Consider the following 22,738-nt stretch of genomic DNA (forward strand, 5'->3'; position numbering starts at 1 on the left):
CCCCTACCCCCGACATCACTACACAGACACACACCCGACACGCATGCAGACACCACCAACACACATACCCGCACACACACGAACAAACATGCCAACATACACACACATAGTCATACATGCACACCCACATTCAGACATACATGCACACATCCATACAGATATACAGACAGGCAGACACGCACACATTTCCAAACACAACACACCCCCTGCATGCATACATGCACTCACACACCCCCTCTACATACTCACACGCACACCTCCATTCACACACACAACTCCCCACACCCCCCTCCCCTAACGGACAATCAACTTACCTGGTCCGTTGATCCTCCGGGAGGGGACGGGATCCATGGGGGCTGCTCTGCCGCCAGTACCCCATCAACAAAACACCGCCACGCCGAATCACGTAACGTGATTTGGTGGGCGGTGTTCTGTTGATGGGGCGGTGGATATGGAGCAACCTCCACTTCCTCGCCGACCACCAGTATGGCTGCTGGCGGCTCTCCGTCTGGAAAAGGACAGAGGGCTGCCAGAAGTCATAATTCGCTGAGTGGAAAACCGCCACCACTGGCGGTCTTCAGCACGGCGGTCCCTCGGCGGTCTTGTAAAAAGACCGCTGAGGTTCAAATAACCCCCTTTGTCATTAGAGAAGCAGATAAAGGTGGTAATGTAGTTGTAATGAACAAAATAGACTACATGGCAGAGATTGATAGAGAACTTTCTGATAGACAGGCATATATACCTCTCCAGTGCAATCTACTAGTGAAAGTCACACGGATAATTTAAAAGAGACTCTCCTAATGGAAGGAACTCTATGTGATTTCTGATTTAGAATTTAAATACATGATCAACAGCACACCACGGACTCCTTGTATTTGCAGATACACAAAACAGGTTCCTTTCCTCCAGGCAGGCCAGTCATCTCTGGGAGTGGATCACCCATGGAACATTTCTCAGAATACATAGATACTTTTCTACAACCATTGGTTCGTTGCTTACCATCCTTCATTCAATACCTGGAGCTGGATCAATCTGACTGTTTCTTCTTGAAGTTATTACTTTGAATTGTGGCGTGTTGTGGACTGTTTGATTTATTCATACCCTAGAGTTAAGGTTGGTAAGTTTCCCTACTTGCTGGCTGACCCCAGGCCCAAATGTTGCAGACATTCCCTATGGAAACTTTGTCATTGCAGATGAGAGATGTGGATCAAGCCTTGGAAGTGCTATATTAATACAGAGGAGAAAGTTATGGGAATTTACATGGCTTAAAAATCGATAAAAAATTGACATACCTCATGTTTGATGCATTATACTCGTTAGCAAATCAGGGCAATGCGGAATCTGACACCCAGCTATAGAAATGTTAGGATGTGTAGATCTAGCAAATAAATCTATCCAGCCATCTTAGGGATGATATCTTAAAAAATATATATTTTTGTTTTGCATTTTTCCATCAATGTCCCAACAAAAAACATTCAACTGTTACCTTAAAATAACATGGGAACCAGTTACATAACAAGTGAATTGAAGTACAACATTTTCTTTTTATGGGTCTAGTGCCCCATGGTTTAATCCACTTGTTTCTTCCATCTCAGACCAACAATACCCATGTCCTCCTGTCATGGCGTCCTCTCTAATTGCATGAGTGGGTCTCTGTTAGTTGTAATGCTTAGGATATAGCCGGCTTCTCCAGCTATCCAAGTCATAATATTCCCTCCATTTACTTCAAACTCTATCATTTTTGGGGGGACAGCCCCTACTCACATATACCACCTTCTCTGCCTCCATACACATGTCAATGCCCATTTGCCATTGCAGTTTACCGTACAGTAGTTCCTCTCCATAGTTTGGCATTGTCTGTTTTGCAAGCATGAATCTTGTGTGGCTAGACAAGAGTTCAGCTCATGAAAGATCAACGTTGCAGGAGGATAAATTGTGGTGTTATTGGGATGGGTATTTTTAGAATAAATTTCATTTCCTTGACAATGGTGTCCCAGTATCAATTATTAGGAGGTGACCATCCCAAAGAGTGTTACATAAATGCACCCCCTGCTACCTTGCATCACAGGCCTCGGGTATTTTGTGCCCTCCCCATTTGATACAACCGGCTCCTGTAGTAGCATATTCTAGAAAGGAATTTCAGCAGCATAAACCTAATAGTGACTTCTCTAGGGTGCATTAGGGCTTATTCCCAGTCCACCATCTCCATATGTGGCAAGTCCCTTCCCCAGGTCATTCTGAGGTGAGTGAGCCTGTCTGTTCTTCCGTAAATGATAACACAGTATATATGAGAGGCCACTTTGGTGGTTATTTCTTCTCCCACTACAGTGGCTTTTAGGGGGCTGCTATCAGACATCGATTTCCATTACATGTACTTTTGTGTGTGATTTAGTTGGAATGCTTGTTGGAGTATATCAAACGATTTCAGCCCCCTCTGGTCTACTATGTCTCCTGCCATGGAGATCACTATATTACCCACTGATGATATCCAAATAGTTCCTCGGTTTCCCTTAGTACAGTGCCTTACCATAGTGATATGTGTTTCGTCACCTTTCCCTGCCATCCCAAGTATTTGGTTTCCTTTTTCCAGGTTTCAAGTGCTTCTGGGTGGGCTGCAGCAACTTCCTATTGCTGGCTGCATGGAAGACATAGGGGGTCGGTATGGGGGTCGGAATCCCCATGGCGGCGCAGCAAGCTGCGCCACCATGGAGGATTCCCCTGGGCAGAGGAAAGCCGGCGGGAGACCGCCGACTTTCCGTTTCTGGCCGCAGCTGTACCGCCGCGGTCAGAATGCCCAAAGGAGCACCGCCAGCCTGTTGGCGGTGCTCCCGCGGACCACGGCCCTGGCTGTTTTTACCGCCAGGGTCACAATGACCGCCATAATGTATGTATGTGTGGAGCCCCAATTCCTGTCTCTCCAGGTTTTTTTGCCAGGGCTAGCTTTGGGGCAAACCCTCATTCATTATAAGTCTGCATTTGCATCATGAACCAGTATGCTCAGATGTCCGGCAGCAAGATCCCACCATTGTAGGTCATGCGATGTTAGGCTAGGAGGTCTATGTGGGACGCGCCGCTGCTTCATAGTAGACTATGGCCCTCAGTACAACCCTGGTGGTAAATCTCGCTTACTGCCGTGCAGAAGACCACCAACATACCACTGTGGCTGAGGAATTCCGCTACAGGTATACGACCCACAGTCCGGAATCGGCCACAATTCAGACCCCTACACAAGTCTGCCACACCAAAGGTCAGTGATAAACTGGCGATACCAAAACCGACACCGTCACGCCAACAGGAATACACCCACACTATCACAACACACAAATCAACGCGGCAGTCTTTCAACCACGGTAATCCAGTGACGGTACACACCGCGGGCTATAAATAAACACACATATACAAAACACAACCACATTGGACAATTCGAAATACACACACCTGATACACGTACACACAACACACCCACACACCCACAACACTATAAAACACACACCCACATTACCCACAAACCCTTACTACCAGAAATTTGAAAGTAGGCCAGAGAGAGATACTACCTAAAACAACACCAGCATCCACAGACACACAACACCATCACTTACACAACATCCACACACCTCAAACAACACACACCAACACACCCCCTCACACATCACAACAGACACCACCTCACACATCACCGCATCACCGCATCATGGCACCTCAACGACACCCCAGGTGATCTGAAGAAGAGCTCAGGGTCATGGTGGAGGAAATCGTCCGGGTAGAGCCACAGCTATTCAGATCACCGGTGCAGCAGATGTCCATTGCAAGGAAGATGGAGCTATGGTGCAGAATTGTCGACAGGGTCAACACAGTGGGACAGCATCCAAGAACACAGGATGACATCAGAAAGAGGTGGAACGACCTACGGGGGAAGGTGCGTTCCGTTGTCTCCAGACACCAGATTGCTGTACAGAGGACTGGTGGTGGACCCCCACCTCCTCCCCCACAACTAACAACATGGGAAGAACAAGTCTTGGCAATACTGCATCCTGAGGGCCTCGCAGGAGCAGCAGGAGGACTGGACTCTAGTAAGTCAAATCTTTACTACTTAGCCCCCCACCCCACCTGCATGCCATCACATACTCCCACCCTTACCCTCACACCCATCCCCACAACAACCCACAGATACCCCACCAACACAACCCACACATCCCAAAACCAAGCCCTGCATGTAGCACCAATGCATGGACACCCATCATCCCAGCATGTCCAGTACAGAGACTCACTCATGCCCCAAAATCACCATCACAAATGGACCAAGCCATTAATGCAAGCACTGGAGTAGAGGGTCAACCACCCATTGCAAACAATGGCACACACAGATACAATAATTATGCATTTACACCCCAACAGGACCCCTATCCAACATCACCGGACAGGAGGTGCCAGACATATCCAGTCCCCCCACAGAAGAGGCCCACAGTGATGACAGCAGCTCTGCACGCCTGGATCAAGATGACCAGCCTGGCCCATCTGGGACCTCGGGACAGTCTGTTCCCCTGACACTGTCATAAGCCACCACAGAGCTTCCCCCCTCAGGAAACACCAGCACAGCACCCACCCATCGGGCCCATCCCTCTGTCCCCAGGACACATAAATCAGCAGTGTGTCCACCACTACAGGGAACCCAGGCAAACCCACCAACCCAAGAAAATCAGGGACCTGGGGGCAGTGGCAGTGGGCACATGGTTCAGTGGACAGAGGCACAGGATAACATGGAAACTGGGAGGACTGCTGTGCGACAGGGGGAGGACAGGCCCAGGGAACCGACACTCCACGAGGCACTCTCCAACATCATGGGAGCTTACTATCATTCCCAGGAGACGATGGCAACGGTACTGGCCTAGTTTCAGGAGACCCAGCGGCTGCAGGAGGAACTCTACCTTGGGATCAGGGAGGAATTGAATTCCATTAACACCACTGTGGTCACCATTGCAGGGGTGCTGGCAGACCTTGTCAACACCAGGAGGGAAACAGTGGCACAACAAGGGGCCCCTGACACTAGCCTGGACGATGAACAGCCCTCCACCTCCGCTGGCACTAGTGGACAGGAGGCACCGCCACAGGAACAACCGGACACCAGCACCCCACCCCCTGCAGATGGAGAACCACCCCGCAAACGGTCCTTGAGATCCAGGAACAAGACAGAGAACATTGCCCTGACCCAAGCCAGGAAATGAGACCCCCCTGAATGTCACCCTTCTGCCCCACTATGTCACCCTGTCCATCCTTAAACTGCCATTGCTCCACTTCCTATGCCCCTTTGGACAATGCACCTGTGAAACAAATAGACTGGACTCTACTTGGACATTCCTCCACCATCCCCCCAGCCCATTTTACAACCCCCTCCACTTATTAGCACAGGAATGAACACACTTCAATCACAAAACAATCTGGAGTCAGTCTGTGCTTTCACAAATGTGTATTTGCAATAACTATGGAATATAGCAATGTCAATGTATTTGTTCACATACCAATGTAACACAGCTGTAGGCCAGCAGAAAAACATAGCAGAGGGCACAAAGTGGGACCCAGATCTGTGAAATGGAAATTGAAAGTGACAAGTCGGGGCCCATACACTAAATCAAAATGACAGAATTATGCTAGTTCCAACAATAGTATGAAATGTGGGAAGCAGTGACATGTTCTTACCTGTGTCTCATTGAAAGTATTGCATGATGATGTTGTGTCGGTTGTCGATATCCTCTTCTTCTGCCTCCTCTTCTTCACTGTCCACAGGCTTCACAGCTGCCACAAGATCACAATCTGGCCCATCCTCCTGCAGAAAAGGCACCTGGTGTCTCAAAGCCAGGTTGTACAGCATACAGCAGGCCACGATTATCTGGCACACCTTCTTTGGTGAGTAGTATAGGGAGCCACCTGTCAGATGGAGGCACTGGAATCTGGCCTTCAGGAGGCCAAAGGTGCGTTCGATCACCCTCCTAGTTATCCCATGTGCCACATTGTAGCGATCCTCTGCCCTTGTCCTGGGATTCCTCACTGTGGTCAGTAGCCATGACAGGTTGGGGTAACCAGAGTCACTTGCAAATGTCGAGGGACATCTGTTAGACACACACTAACCCTTAGGGACAGCCCCATAGCCAGATAGCAAATAAAACTGTGTGGGGACTTTAGGCTCACCTAGTAGCCACACACGGTGCCTCTGGAGTTGCCCCATCACATAAGGGATGCTGCTATTCCTCAAAATGTAAGCGTCATGGACTGAGCCAGGATACTTGGCATTCACTTGGGAGATGTACTGGTCTGCCAAACACACCATCTGCACATTTATAGAATGGTAGCTCTTCCGGTTTCTGCAAACCTGTTCATTCCTGCGGGGGTACAAATGCCACATGTGTACTATCAATGGCACCAATGATTTTGGGGATATGTCCCAGGGCATAAAAGTCACCTTTCACTGTGTTCAAATCCTCCACCTGAGGGAACACGATGTAGCTGCGCATGTGTTTCAGCAGGGCAGACAACACTCTGGACAACAGGTTAGAGAATATTGGCTGGGACATCCCTGATGCCATTGCCACTGTTGTTTGAAAACACCCACTGGCCAAAAAATGGAGTACAGACAGGACTTGCACTAGAGGGGGGATTCCTGTGGGATGGCGGATAGCTGACATAAGGTCGGGCTCCAACTGGGCACACAGTTCCTGGATTATTGCAAGATATGTATGACTAGGATGTGTCTCTCTTCCATTGTCGACAGGTCCACCAGGGGTCTGTACACCGGAGGATGCTGCCATCTCATCACCTGCCCCAGCAGACTTGCCCTATGGAGGAGAACAGCGTGCAGAGAGTCATCCAACACTGAGGTATCACAATGTGTTATTTGCAGAAACCTTATTAATCCGCAATGTGCCGGTATCTGTCTATATTCCTGGCCTAGATAGGTGTGACGTAGTTAACATCCATCCCATGTGGCCTCCTGAAATGGCGGCTGCCTCACCTGTAAGGTGGGACAAGGGTATATGAGGTAACTGCGCTGGCATTCTACACCGTCGCGGTCGAAGACCGTGGCGCAATTCTGCATTGGGTAACATTGGGCCCTATGGGTACCAGGAGCCAATGACTATGTACACCGGCGGTGACGGTACACACCGCCGTGTACGTGACCCACATTTTTTGTCTGTTCACTCACTTGATACCTGACCTTCAACAGGAGAGGACCTACACTGCAAGTGCTGCTGTGACCTGTGTTTGGAAGCAACGATGGCTCATGTGTCTGGGGAAAGGGCCCCTTCCTTCACTTTGGAGGAGTTGGAGAAACTAGTGGATGGGGTCCTCCCCAGTACACACAACTGTACGGTCACTGCCAGCGTACATCGGATCCTGGCGGTGGATGGGCGCTTGAGGGCATCACAGCAGCCACAAGGGGGTGAGTACACTCTCATTCAGCTGACTCTGTGAGCATTACGAGGTGTCTGGGTGGGGGAGGTGGGCAGTGGGTTCCCCTAGGCCAGGGCGAAATTGGTAGGCAAGGTCCCTTGTGAGGCAGGCCATGTGGCACCCAAAACCCACCAGTGGTAAGAGCCATCTACACCTAGTCAGGCTCCTGTGACTTCCAGGTGTGCAGCAATTGGTCTTAGGCCTCGTACCCCATGGTCAGCTGAAATTTCTAGGAACTGTCAGTGCATGGCGTAGTGCAGAGGGCTACTCCCTCTGTGTTGTGTTCACCAACAGTAGTGGTGTTGCATGCACTGAGCATGTCTTTCTTCTGTCTCCCTGTAGGAGGCTGGCGTGGATTGTATTGGGTACCAAGGGGTACTTACACTCTGTACCAGGTCCAGTTATCCCTTATTAGTGTAGAAGAGGTGTTTCTAGCAGCTTAGGCTGGTAGAAGGTAGCTATAGCAGAGCAGCTTAGGCTGAACTAGGAGACATGCAATGCTCCTACTATACCACTGGTGTCATATGCACAATATCATAAGAAAACACAATACACAGATATACTAAAAATAAAGGTACTTTATTTTTATGACAATATGCCAAAAGTATCTCAGTGAGTACCCTCAGTATGAGGATAGCACATATACACAAGATATATGTACACAATACCAAAAATATGCAGTAATAGCAAAAGGAAGTAATGCAAGCAGTGTATAGTTACAATAGATTGCAATAGGAGCAAATAGGTATAGGGGCAACACAAACCATATACTCCAAAAGTGGAATGGGAATAGCTTATGGACCCCAAACCTATGTGAGCTCGTGGAGGGTCGCTGGGACTGTAAGAAAACAGTGAGGGTTAGAAAAATAGCCCACCCCAAGACCCTGAAAAGTAAGTGTAAAGTGCACCTATATTCCCCAGAGAGCACAGAAGTCGTGATAGGGGAATTCTGCAAGGAAGACCAACACCAGCAATGCAACCAAAGTGGATTTCCAGACGAGAGTACCTGTAGAACAAGGGGACCAAGTCCAAGAGTCACGACAAAGTCGAGATTGGACAGGTGCCCAGGAAATGCCAGCTGAGGATGCAAAGAAGCTGCCACCGGATGGTAGAAGCTGCGGATTCTGCAAGAACGAAGAGGGCTAGAAAATTCCCCTTTGGAGGATGGATGTCCCTCGTCGTGGAGAAGCTTGCAGAGGTGTTCCCAGAACAGACCGCAAACAAGCCTTGCTAGCTGCAAGGGTCACGGTTAATGTTTTTGGATGCTGTTGTGGCCCATGAGGGACCAGGATGTCACCACTTGCGTGAGGAGACAGAGGGGGCGCCCAGCAAGATGGGGAGCCCTCACAGAAGCAGACAGCACCCGCAGAAGTGCCGTAACAGGCACTACGAAGAGGAGTGAACCGGAGCTCACCAGAAGTCACAAAAGGAGATCCCACGACGTCGGAGGACAACTCAGGAGGTTGTGCACTGCAGGTTAGAGTGTCGGGGACCCAGGCTTGGCTGTGCACAAAGGAAATCCTGGAAGAGTGCACAGGAGCCGGAGCAGCTGCAAATCACGCGGTACCCAGCAATGCAGTCTAGCGTGGGGAGGCAAGGACTTACCTCCACCAAACTTGGACTGAAGAGTCACTGGACTGTCGGAGTCACTTGGACAGAGTTGCTGAGTTCCAGGGACCACGCTCGTCGTGCTGAGAGGGGACCCAGAGGACCGGTGATGCAGTACTTTTGGTGCCTGCAGTTGCAGGGGGAGGATTCCGTCGTCCCACAGGAGATTTCTTCTGAGCTTCTAGTGCAGAGAGGAGGCAGACTACCCCCACAGCATACTCCACCAGGAAAACAGTTGAGAAGGCGGCAGGATCAGCGATACAAGGTTGCAGTAGTCGTCTTTGCTACTTTGTTGCGGTTTTGCAGGCGTCCTGAGCAGTCAGCGGTCGATCCTTTGGCAGAAGGTGAAGAGAGAGATGCAGAGGAACTCTGATGAGCACTTGCATTCGTTATCTAAAGAATTCCCCAATGCAGAGACCCTAAATAACCAGAATTATTATTTGCAGCGCCGTCCATACCACGCCGAAAGAAACGCTTGGAGACATCTGAGGCTTACCATGGTCCTCTAGCCTCTTCTTACTCGACCTCCTTCTCAAAACATAAGACATCAATTTGTCTCTGGCACTTTGGAACATTGAGCTATTTATCTGCATCATAGCCTTGATAAAGTCTACCCAGACGAAACACGTGTCGGCTGTTGTCTATTTGGGCTGATGTTCATTTGAGAAGGATTTCTGTTGTCATCTCTTGACTCTGGCTCCAAGATGTTACCTTGGGCCACAGATTATTTTTTCATCTAAAGACATCACGAGGAATAAACTGGAACATTATAATCGCTTGGGATGTGCCGTGGTTTTTCTTCTTTGCATAACCAGAAAAGGAGGTTTGGCTACCTAGGAAGGAGGATAGGCTAGCAACACAGGTAAGAGCCTATCAGGAGGAGTCTCTGACGTCACCTGCTGGCACTGGCCACTCAGAGCAGTCCAGTGTGCCAGCAGCACCTCTGTTTCCAAGATGGAAGAGGTCTGGAGCACACTGGAGGAGCTCTGGGCACCTCCCCTGGGAGGTGCAGGTCAGGGGAGTGGTCACTCCTCTTTCCTTTGTCCAGTTTCACGCCAGAGCAGGGCTGGGGGCTCCCTGAACCGGTGTAGACTGGCTTATGCAGAGATGGGCACCACCTGTGCCCATCAAAGCATTTCCAGAGGCTGGGGGAGGCTACTCCTCCCCAACCCTGACACCTTTTTCCAAAGGGAGAGGGTGTAACACCCTCTCTCTGAGGAAGTCCTTTGTTATGCCTTCCTGGGCCAAGCCTGGCTGGACCCCCGGAGGGCAGAAACCTGTCTGAGGGGTTGGCAGCAGCAGCAGCTGCAGTGAAACCCCGGTAAAGGTAGTTTGGCAGCACCCGGGTCTGTGCTAGAGACTCAGGGGATCATGGAATTGTCTCCCCAATGCCAGGATGGCATGGGGTGATAATTCCATGATCTTAGACATGTTACATGGCCATGTTCGGAGTTACCATTGTGACGCTATACATAGGTAGTGACCTATGTGCAGTGCACGCGTGTAATGGTGTCCCCGCACTCACAAAGTCCAGGGAATTTGCCCTGAACGATGTGGGGGTATCTTGGCTAGTGCCAGGGTGCCCACACACTAAGTAACTTAGCACCCAACCTTTACCAGGTAAAGGTTAGACATATAGGTGACTTATAAGTTACTTAAGTGCAGTGGTAAATGGCTGTGAAATAACGTGGACGTTATTTCACTCAGGCTGCAGTGGCAGGCCTGTGTAAGAATTGTCAGAGCTCCCTATGGGTGGCAAAAGAAATGCTGCAGCCCATAGGCATCTCCTGGAACCCCAATACCCTGGGTACCTCAGTACCATATACTAGGGAATTATAAGGGTGTTCCAGTATGCCAATGTGAATTGGTGAAATTGGTCACTAGCCTGTTAGTGACAATTTAGAAAGTAAAGAGAGAGCATAACCACTGAGGTTCTGGTTAGCAGAGCCTCAGTGAGACAGTTAGGCATCACACAGGGACACATACATATAGGCCACAAACTTATAAGCACTGGGGTCCTGGCTAGCAGGGTCCCAGTGCCACATAACAAACATACTGAAAACATAGGGTTTTCACTATGAGCACTGGGCCCTGGCTAGCAGGATCCCAGTGAGACAGTGAAAACACCCTGACATATACTCACAAACATGCCAAAAGTGGGGGTAACAAGGCTAGAAAGAGGCTACTTTCTCACACTCCCCCCCCCTTTTTGTGGTCTCCCTCTTCTTGTGTGCAATAGCATCATCAGGCGGAGGAGCATTGGCACCGGAGCAGGAGGGAGCTGCAACCCACTTGGCCCTGGAGAGCGAAACAACAGAGTCTGAAGCCACCGGTGGGATGGAGAGCGAGGGGAGCTCCACGGTGGGGACAGGAGCAGACAGCAGTGACAGCGACTCCTCCTCTGATGGGAGCTCCCTTGCGGTGGTGGGTATCTCTGTGCCCACTGCATTAACAGGTACAGCCGCCACCCCCACTACCAGCACCACCCTCCCAGCAGCCCCTCAGGGTGTGTTCCGTGCCCGCTCACCCAGGAGGGTGGGCATCTCCTTCGCCCCAGGCACCTCAGGCCCTGCCCCATTCAGCCCTACTGCCCTCAGTGAGGAGGCTATTAACCTCCTGAAATGCCTCACTGTTGGGCAATCTACTATTGTGAATGCCATCCAGGGTGTAGAGAGGCATTTGCAACAAATAAATGCATACCTGAAGGGCATTCATTCTGGGCAGGCAGCCCAACAGACAGCATTTCAGGCTCTGGCCTCAGCACTGATGGCAGCCATTGTCCCTGTGTCCAGCCTCCCCCCTCCAACTTCCTCCACCCAGACCCAATCCCCTTTACCTCAGCCTATCCCAAGCACACTATCAGACCAGCATGCACACTCATCAACACACAAGAGTTGCTCAGGCAAACATAAGCACCACACATCCCACAGGCACTCACACAAGCACCATCCCCATGCAGACACAGCAACATCCACTGCCTCCACTGTGTCCCCCTCCTCCACGTCCTCCTCCTCCCTCCCTGTCTCGTCTCCACTCACACTTGCATGCACTACATCCTCAGCCACTGCCTCCATCAGCACCGCCCATCACCAAACACCGCTCATGTGAACTCACCACCCCCACTACCATTCACATATCCCCAGTGTCCTCTCCAAGTGTGTCAGTGAGCCCTCCTCCCAAAGTACACAAACGCAGGCACACACCCACCCAACAGCCATCTACCTCACAACAGCCTCCGGCCCATGCACCCTCACCCAAATTCAGCAGACGTACTCCTCCTACAACCACTACCTCTACCTCCACTCCCAAACCCCCTCCATCTTCCCATCCCAGTGTGTCTAACAAACTCTTCCTGGCTAACTTTGACCTCTTCCCTACACCTCCCCCCGTCCTTCCCCTAGGGCCAGGCTTTCCAGGTACCAGCCTAGCACCTCAGCCACAACATCCCCAGGCACAGTGGTGCCAGTAACTGCGGGGTCATGGATTGCGCCACCCATCAGGGCTGCCAGTGTGCCACGTAGCGAGGGCAAGGACATTCTGCCACCTGGCAAGGTGAAAAAAGTGCCCACATCCTGGAGGGAGAAGCCGAAATTACTAGCCACCAAGGGCTCAGCAAAAACCAAAGGGGATAGTGGCAAGACAACTGCGGCACCATCAAAGCTGGGTAAGGGCCAAAAGCTGAAGAGCAGGTCAGGAGAGGGCATGGTGGCACCGACTAAGGGACCAGTGTCACACTTTCTGTCCATGACCACGCCAACCTTTATGGCGGCGAACACCACTAGCTGCCCCGCCAGCACAACCACTACCTGCACCACCACCTGCACCACCCGCGGCACATCTACAGCCTCAACGACAGTCCCCAGCCTCTTCCCCCGTGGGCAGCTGTCCGAGGCTGCAGGACACGTCCTGCTGTGTCCCTCAGCAGGTGCTGACCCATGCACCACCACCAGCACCACCGCCTGCACCGCCGCAACAGACACCGCCGCAAGCACGGCCACGACAGACACCGCCGCAAGCAGCGCCACCTGCACCACCCCGTCACGTCTACAGCCTCAGCGACAGTCCCCAGCCTCTTCCCCAGTAGGCAGCCATCCGAGGCTGCAGGAGATGTCCTGCTGTGTCCTTCAGCAGGTGCTGACCCATGCACTGCCGCCAGCACCACCGTGACCAACACCGCCACAATCACCGCCACGACAGACACCGCCGCAAGCACTGCCACCGGCCCCGCGGCATCCTCGGACACAGACACCACCACTGACATGGCTACCATCCACAGTTGTCAGTCGTCTGAGGCTGGAGGAGAGTTCCTGGACCCTGGGCAGCTTCCATGAGGCATTTCTTCCATCTCTGTTTTCACCTGCAGGTGGAAGGCGCAGCCGCAGCAGTGTGGGGTATGTTGCTGCCTCCATGGCGTATCATGCTACCTGAACCTCGCAAATCTCGTGGCATGCACACCCGGGTGAGGGAATTGTACCAGCCACACTGCACGTGGAGGACTCTGGGCACCATGCCCCCTCCAGAACCAGTGGAGAGATGCATCCACTACCTCAGTCCTTGGCAGGATGAGGCACTCTGGGCACAAAGCCCCCCTCCAGAATCAGTGGAGTATCACATCACCTACCTTAGTACTTGACAGGATGAAGCACTCTGGGCACCAGGCCCCCTCCAGAACCAGTGGAGTATCACATCCACTACCTCAGTCCTTGGCAGGATGAAGCACTCTGGGCACCAAGCCCCCTCCAGAACCAGTGGAGTATCACATCCACTACCTCAGTCCTTGGCAGGATGAAGCACTCTGGGCACCATGCCCCCTCCAGAACCAGTGTAGACTGACATCCACTTGAGAGACTGTGGCTTCGCACTCCCCAGGATAAAGCAGTGGGCAAACCACCCACTGGAGAGACTTGAGAGACTGTGGCTTTGCACTCCCCAGGATACAGCAGTGGGCAAACCACCCACTGGAGAGACTTCGGAGACTGTGGCTTTGCACTCCCCAGGATAAAGCGGTGGGCAAACCACCTACTGGAAAGACTTGAGAGACTGTGGCTTTGCACTACCCAGGATAAAGCAGTGGGCAAACCACCCACTGGAGATACTTGAGAGACTGTGGCTTTGCACTCCCCAGGATACAGCAGTGGGCAAACCACCCAATGGAGAGACTTGAGAGACTGTGGCTTTGTACTTCCCAGGATACAGCAGGATACAGCAGTGGGCAAACCACCCACTGGAGGGACTTGAGGGACTGTGGCTTTGCACTCCCAAGGATAAAGCAGTGGGCAAACCACCCACTGGAGAGACCTGAGACTGTGGCTTTGCACTCCACAGGATAAAGCAGTGGGCAAACCACCCACTGGAGAGACTTGAGAGACTGTGGCTTTGCACTCCCTAGGATACAGCAATGGGCATGGAGCCCCTCGTGCAGCAGTGGCGTTGTGCGTTCATCAGGCTGAGGTGCCCCCCTCCCCCTGAGGTGCCTCGATCTGATGCCCCGGCAGTGTTCTCTCCGTTTCCAGTCAGGTATCATGTGTGGGCCTCGCCCATGCATTTTGGGCCCAGTGGTCCACGGACAATGATTAGTACACTATCCAGACTTGTGTAGTTAGTGTAAATATTTGTATATACTGAATTTGGAGGTTTGACTAATGGATTTTTAATGATTACTATCGTTACAATCATTTCCTTTTGTCCTTGTGTTCTTCCAGGGGATTGGAGGGTGTATATGTAATGTTGCTGCATGGATTTGTGTGTATGTTGTTGTGGGTAAGGGTGAGGGTGGGGGTGTTGCTTGTTGCGTGTGTGTGTCACTCTCTTTCCTCCCCCCCCTGTGTTGTAGGTGCAGTACTCACCATGGTAGCCGTCGCCGCCTCCGTTCGTACTCCTGGTAGAAGAGGAGGTAAACCAACATGGGGAGGACCTGAAGTTCGGGCTCCATGGCGTCCTGGTTCCTCGTTAGGTGTTGAGAGGTGAGTGTTTTTCCTTCTGTGTACTGTTTCTGCCGTGCTTTTGATAGCGTTGGTTCTGCCCGGAAAGGGTGGCAGAAAGGCCTCTTGTAATACAGTGGGCGGTACTTTGTCTCCCGCCTGTCTGTTGGCTGTGTCCGCCGTGCTGTTTGTTTATACCGCTGTGGCGGTCGGAATGTTAAAGTGGCTGTCTATGTTGGCGGTTTCCTCCACGGTCGTAATCCCTTTTTTTTCCGCCGGCCTGTTTGCGGTATTACTGCCGCTTTAACACCGACCGCCAGGGTTGTAATGAGGGCCTATGTGTGTCTCTGTCTTTTTTATCAATAGAAGGCACAGGGTGCTAAATGGCATGCTTTGTAGGATGTGTAATAGTTTAGACAGCGTAATCAGTTTCAAAATTGTGACTCTCTCCATCAATAACACAGGTAGCTATCTCCATCTTTTGTCATCGGCCTGATAGTTTTGGATGATCAATCTAGGTTTTTCCCCAGGAACTGCACCTTGTCAGGGTTAACCACGATCCCCATGAATCTAAACCCCAGCTTCTGCTACACTTTGAGACCGAAGTAGGTGTTGCCCGGTATATTCCAGGTGCCCATGAAGTACAAATCGATTTTCCTCAATTAACCTTGTATCCAGAGTACTTTTCAAAAGATTGGAACACAGAGAGAGCTGGTGGGGTGGCCATTTTAGGGTTCAAGAGAGACCATAAAATATCACCTGAATAGAGCAATATTTTTTCGCTGTGTCCCATAACGTCAGGAATTCCAGAGGGAAAGGCCCCGATACTACCCCATTAACTTTAATTGCCACCTTGTGAATTTTGTAGAGCAGGGAAAGTCAAATGCAGAACTGTGGCCTAATTCCAAATGCAGTGAGGGTCTGGAAGAGGTACGTTTAATCAGTAGAGTTGAACAGTTTCTCTGTATCAAAGGTCAGCGTAGCAAGTGGTTCCTGTATGTGGCCCACCTCATCTGGACAGTTGTGTTGATTCTTTAGGTTTTGTTGAGCAGCCCTCTGTGGCTTGAAACCTGCCCGATCTGCACGTACCAACATAAAGATTACCTTCGACAGGCGATTAGCCAGCATTTTGTCCATCACCTTTGCACTTAACAGGGATTGCATCTTCAACTTAAAGAGAATTGGCCTAAACTGGCATTTCACTTTCAGTGACTTTCCAGTTTTTCTAGATACACTGCTATGAGTTAATCAAATGTTTGCACAAAGAACGAATGGTGAGCTCATACATATCTGTCATTCCATGTTCAGGTGATGCAGAAGAACAAAGTTGTCAGTAACCCTTGGCATAGATATGTTCTTGCATGAGGTGGACTTCAGGGAATTAACATGCTCTGGAAAATGCTAAAAACATAATGTTCAATGTGTTCTAGCAGCCAAAACACTGAGGGAAGCCTGGCTTACACCAATAGATCGCACAGGCTGAAGATATGAAAATATTACATTTTTACTCTTTCCAAAAAGCCCTGATTTTGATATCTGTCATCAAAGGAACTATGCACTGTAAACATTGATTCTGCAACATTTCACAGATCTGTAGAAATAATACCTAATTAACTGGGCAGACTAGATTCCCTACAGAGATCCATAAATATGAGATATTGTTAGACTTTAGAAATGTAGGGATCATTTCTTTGTTTAATGTTCCAGGATGCATATTTGTCCAATGGAGAAACAGAGCAAATTTTTGGGAAAACAAATACTTACAAAACTGAAAGTGTAAACAAAAATCATGCTTGGATTTGCACTACTTAGCAGGCTAAATCTTCGCTTTCCAAGTGGAACTTCAAAGTTGCCTTTAGGCCCATCTGGAGAGACTAGCCTTCCCATTGAAGAGAAAGGGGCAAGAGTAAAATATTCGAAGTTGATTAACAGCAACTCCTTCTCAAGTAGCTTTAGATGTTTCCACAAGGGACATGGGCCCTTGTTCACGGCTACGGCTGAAACGCATTGGGAGGAACGAACTATGTGACAGTAAATATATTTGCAATTGGCTGGAAGTGTCCTGACTGATTTTCTTTTACTTGGCAAGGAAATGTTTGTTTTATAATTTAAGGAATTTATGGAATTCCCGATTCCATGGTCAGACCTCCACTTGATGAGCATCAATATTTCGGGAACAGTTGGGTGAAAATATATATATATATATATATATATATATATATATATATATATATATATATATGTGTGTGTGTAAGGCCCAAGACAGCCAAGACAGCAGGGTCCAGTGTTTTTAATAAGTTTGACATGTACTTTTAAACCTTACGTGCCCTGGAAGTAAAAAAACTCTAAAATAAATTTTCCACTATTACAAGGCCATCTTTCTCATAGGATAACATTGGATTTTCCTTATTACATTTTATAAGTGCAATTTACAAACAGAAAGAGATAAGTGGTACATGTATGATGCCTCTGGAATCCTAATGTAAAATCCTAAATTGTGGTAAAGTCTGATTTAAATTACAATCTCAAAAATGGCACTTTCAGAAATTTGGCATTTTATAAGTGCTTTCAGTCTGTCTCTGGTCACACGGCTGGGTGTATTTCGCAGCTGGGCTTTGTGTATTTCTGTTAGACAGCCATACATACTTGGTGTAGGAAGCTGGCCTGGCTACTGGTTGGTTCCTAAGGTACTAACACCTTATACCAGGACCATGTATGCCCTATTAGTGTAGTGTAGGCAGTGTCTAGAAGCCACACTCTCTAGAGGTATCTGTGAATGAGCAGCCAAGGCTTATCTAGGAGACATGCAAAGCTCATGCAATAACACTTTAGTCACTGAGCACTTGAACACATGAAGGAATACACTCAGTGTTGCAAAAAGAAAGGTACTTTATTATGGTAACACAAAACCAAAATTACTATAGAGGCAATACTCTCTTAGGAGGTAAGTATTACATATGATATGTACACTAGTTGTCAGAAATAGGCATACGAATAGTAAGAAAACAGTGTAAAACACAACAGAGAATAGTTGACCTGGGGGAGCACAAACCATATACTAAAAAAATGGAATGCAAGAGTGTCATCCCCACCCAGGTCAGTGGAGTGTGTAGAGGGTCACTGGGGATAACAGGAAAGCACAAAGGTAAGTACAACACCCCCAGCAACCAGAAAAGCAGGAGTAAATTACTAGAATTTCCCCAGAACACCCACTTAGAAGAAAAGAAGAGCATTTCAAAACCCAGAGATGAATGCAAGAACCAATGGTGGATTCCTGAAGAGGAAGACCTGTGGAAAGAGAGGACTAAGTCCAGAAGACAGAGCAGAGTCCAGTGGGGGCAGGAGCCCCTACCCACCAAGTTAGGATAGCAGGTGTTGGTTGACGGTGATGAAGGAAAGTCAGCGCTGCAGCCCTGGAGTTGGAGTCGAGTTCCCGGAGGATGCAAGTGATGTTGATGGTGGAAGGAAGATTGCAGTCAGGTTTGCGTGTCTGGATTCCACCAACAAGCCTTGGCACAGGCAAAACTTGTGGTTGGCAGAAAGTGGTGCTGCTGGGGACCAGCAAGGTCCAGGAGGACTCATCCCAGGAGGGGGAGTCAGAGGGAGCCCTCAGCATTGCAGAGAGCCCACAGAAGCACAGGCAGCACTCACAGGAATCCAACAGGATGGGGACACAGAAGGTGAAAAACAGCCCATGCAGCACTAAGAAAAAGAGTCCCACGCCCCAGGAGTGTCACTCAGGGAGCTGTGCGTCACAGGAAGGAGTGCTGGGGGCTGGAGCTACACGAAGGCTGAAGTCCCCTTGGAAGAAGTTCCAACAATCCTTGGCAGCTGCAAAAGACACAGTGCATGGGGATACTGTCCTGCATGGGAAGGCAAGGGCTTACCTCCACCCTAGTTGGATACCTGGTAGAGAGGACTATCTGGACCACTTCTGACTACCACCCATGTTGCAAGATCCAGGCAGCTCATCGGGAGAGTTGCTTTTGGTGACTGCAGATGCAGGGGGGTGACTCCACTACAAGGTAGATTCCTTCTTCTTTCCTGTGCAGACTGAAGACAGGCTGTCCTCAGAGGATGCACGACTGGGAAATGTTGCAGAAGATGGAAGGAGCCAGAGAAACAATGTTGCAGGTGAAGTCTTCATCTTTGTTGCATATTGTCACGTCCTGGAGAATCAGGATGTAGTGTCTTTGGTCAGAAGTCGAAGTAAGGGATGCAGAGGAATCCTGATGGAATCTTGCGAGCTGAATCTGAGGAACCACCCAAAAGAGAGACCCTAAGTAGCCCCGAAATGGGGATTGGTCACCTAGCTGGGTGACCACCTATCAGGAGGGGCTCTGACATCACCTGCCTGACCTGGCCACTCGGATGCTCCCAGAGTTCCCTGCCAACCTTGGATTCAAGATGGAAAAGCCCAGGGACCCTCTGGAGGAGCTCTGGGCACCACCCTGGGTTGAGGATGGACAAGGGAGTGGTTACTCCCCTTTCTATTGTCCAGTTTCACACCAGAGCAGGGACTGGAGGTCCTTGCACCGATGTAGACTGTTTTTTGCATGGAGGTTGTCAGATGTGCCCTTTAAGGCATACCAGTGGCTTGGGGAGGCTACCCCTCTCAAGTCATTTAACACCTATCCCCAAAGGGAGAGGGTGTAAAACCCCTCTCCCAATGAAAATTCTATGTTCTGCCATCCTGGGCTTGAGCTGCTCAAGCAACAGGAGGGCAGAAACCTGTCTGTGAGGTGGCAGCAGCTGGGGCTGCCTGGAAAACCCTCAGAGTGCATGGGACCATACAACCAATAGTTGCAGACATATTGGGGTATTATTCCAACAAGTTTGATACCAGGTAATGACCGATGTCCAGAACACTCATAAAATGGCATCCCCGTACTCTCAAAGCACAGGAAAATGGGTCTGGAGTTTGTGGGGGTATGTCTGCAAGTGCAGGATTGCCCTCACATGCAGGTACATGCACCCTTCCCTCTTGGCTGAGAGGGCCTACCATAGGGGTGACTACTAGTGATCTGGTGCGGTGACCTATGGTGAAAACGGGTGCATGCACCCGGTTCACACAGACTGCAATGGCAGGCCTGCAGAACCCTTTGCATGGGCTCCCTATGGGTGGCAGAAAAATGCTGCAGCCAATAGGGATCCCATTGGAACCCCAATGCCCTAGATACTCGGATACCATATTCTAGGGGCTTACATGGGGGCACGAGTATGCCAATTGTGGGATGAAATACAGAGTTTTGGGAGAGAGAGGATAATCACTGGGGTCCTGGTTAGCAGGATTCCAGTGAACACAGTCAAACACACTGACATTAGGCAGAAAAAGGGACTAACCATGCCAAGAAAAAGAGTGCTTTCCTTCACAAGGATCTTAGGTGCAACTTAATTTGCCATCACTGGCTGGATAGGAGGGATAAGCTCGCCCCAGCCTTGCTTATTCCTGAATAGGCTGTGTCCTGTCTCAACACAAAGGGCTGCATACCCCATGTAGTTAGTCTGGAGCCAGGACAGGAAAGGCAGGGTATCCATGTAATTCAAAGGCATGCCTCTGGAAGCTTCTCCCCACCTCAAAGGCACAACAGTGTATAAAAGAAGGACCTCAGATACAACCACTTCAGTATACTTCTGGACCTTTGGATACACTGCCAGGAAGAAGGACTGCTGTGCTTCTACAAGGACTGTCACTCTGCTGGACTGCTCCTTTGAAGGAACTGCTACGCTGCTGTGATGAGCTGCTGCCTGCTGCCATCTTGCCTGGGTGAGAAAGACCAGACCTATGTCACTTGAACCCAAAACCCAGAGTAATTCCATTGACTAGTTGCTTGGAGTCCTGATCTGAAACCTCAGGGACATAACATGCTTCCAACAACCTTGCATCTGCACCTGGACTTTGATCCTACTCTGCCAAGTGATGCCATCCCTGTCCTGGACAATTGAAAGTGAGCTTGAGGTGCTTTGCCAGCCTTTGTGGATCCAGCAGAATTGACGCATCTACTCTACTGCATGGAGCAAACTCAAGCAGAACCAACACATCTCCACTGATGCATGGATTGGACCCGGTGCAATGACCCTCAGCCCCACCTCACCTTTGGAACTGCCACTGCGTGATGCATCCTTGGTGCAGACCCTCACATCTCTCATCTATGGCATCATCGACGACGACACCGGACTCCATATCGCAGCTTCGAAGCTCTTCGCAACAATACATTGCCCCAACTGTGCCCCACATCCCCAGCGTTGGACTTCACATCACAAGCCCCATAGAACAGGATCCTCAACGTCAATGCTTCATGTCCTTGCACATCAGCCTTGTCGCACCTCATAACTGATGCATCACTTCGGCTGTGCAACAGATTTTCAACAGGGATACCTGCAATGTTCCACAAACCAGGATCGAAGGTAATCTGTTCAGTGGACCTAACTGGGTTCCTGTAGTCAACCCATGCTCCATCGTTGTTGGAAATTGGGCTCTTAGTTGTGTGGCCATCACAAGCAATAGATCAACAATTGTCCTCACTGTGAATCAAACACTCCATTGTAGTGCTTTGCTCCTACAGAGTAGCAAAGTGGTGCAGTCCAAGGCCTCCTCAAGGGAGGTGGTGTGGGTTAGTAATCACCAATCACTGGCACGCAATAATAACACTCAATAAATGATTATCCATTCAGTACTTTCTTTTGAAAAAGAAGAATTACATTGATTACACACTCACCACAAAATATTATGCAATAATTTACAAATAAATACATTGGCATTTGACAAATGCCATAGATAACATTGTGTAATGACTGGTGACCCCCTAGAAGGGTCACCGAACCATATCAAGTGAATGTAATAATTTTGTTGTATATTAAACACAGTACTTTTGCAGATGTCATTGATATTTTTGCAAAACATGTGCAATCATTATGATAACCCAATAAAATATTTCTCAGGAATAAAGCTGGTGTTTGTGCATTCTTTTGTGAATTTTGCATCAGATTACAATTGTAAAAACAGCCCTTTAGAGCAAATCACATTCAAAATCACATTCAAAAAGCATTACATTGCAACCATAAAATCAGCCCGTAGAAAGTGTAACAACAAGGACATTATAATTGTGCATTTTCAGGCCTTCCAACCTTTCCTCAATGTTAACATATACCTGACCCCTAAAGGGCATAAAAGCTCCATGGAAGTGCTTGAAAATGTGCCAGAAATCCATGGGAGGTGGCAATTCCACCCCCCAAATTAGGATGAGCCCTCTGAAAGTACCTTTAAAAGAAAGGCTGTGTTGCGCTTATTTGATTGCATGTGATCCTTTCATCCTGGAATCAACACAGGCAGAGATATGGGCAAAATTCTGTTTAAAATAGCAGGGCCCTGCAAGGCATTATGGATTGTGTTGTTTCACAGCGTGAAGTTAACATTAGCGGCTCTACCATAGCGGCACTTCATATGTTTCTTTGTTAAGTGGGCTGACACTGCACTCCATTTAGAATTGGGGTGCCTGGTCCCATCCAGGCACCCCATGTGTTTTGTTCTTGGTGGAAGGCAGCACAGGGAGCCGACCCCTGGCTGCCCTCACAAGCTCCTCACGCTGACAGCACAACCTTGTGCTGCTGCAAGAGCCGGCAGCTGTGGTTCGTGTCTGCCTGTTCCTGCAGGCAGACGTTCAGTGTGTCGCTACCTCCTGCTCCATCAGACACATGGAGAGAAGAAGGCGGGCCATAGGGTGGACCATAAAGGGTTATGAGGCAGCACTTCCCCTTTCCACACT

This window comes from Pleurodeles waltl, chromosome 4_2 (genome assembly GCF_031143425.1).
Source record: "Pleurodeles waltl isolate 20211129_DDA chromosome 4_2, aPleWal1.hap1.20221129, whole genome shotgun sequence".
Taxonomy (NCBI): Eukaryota; Metazoa; Chordata; class Amphibia; order Caudata; family Salamandridae; genus Pleurodeles; species Pleurodeles waltl.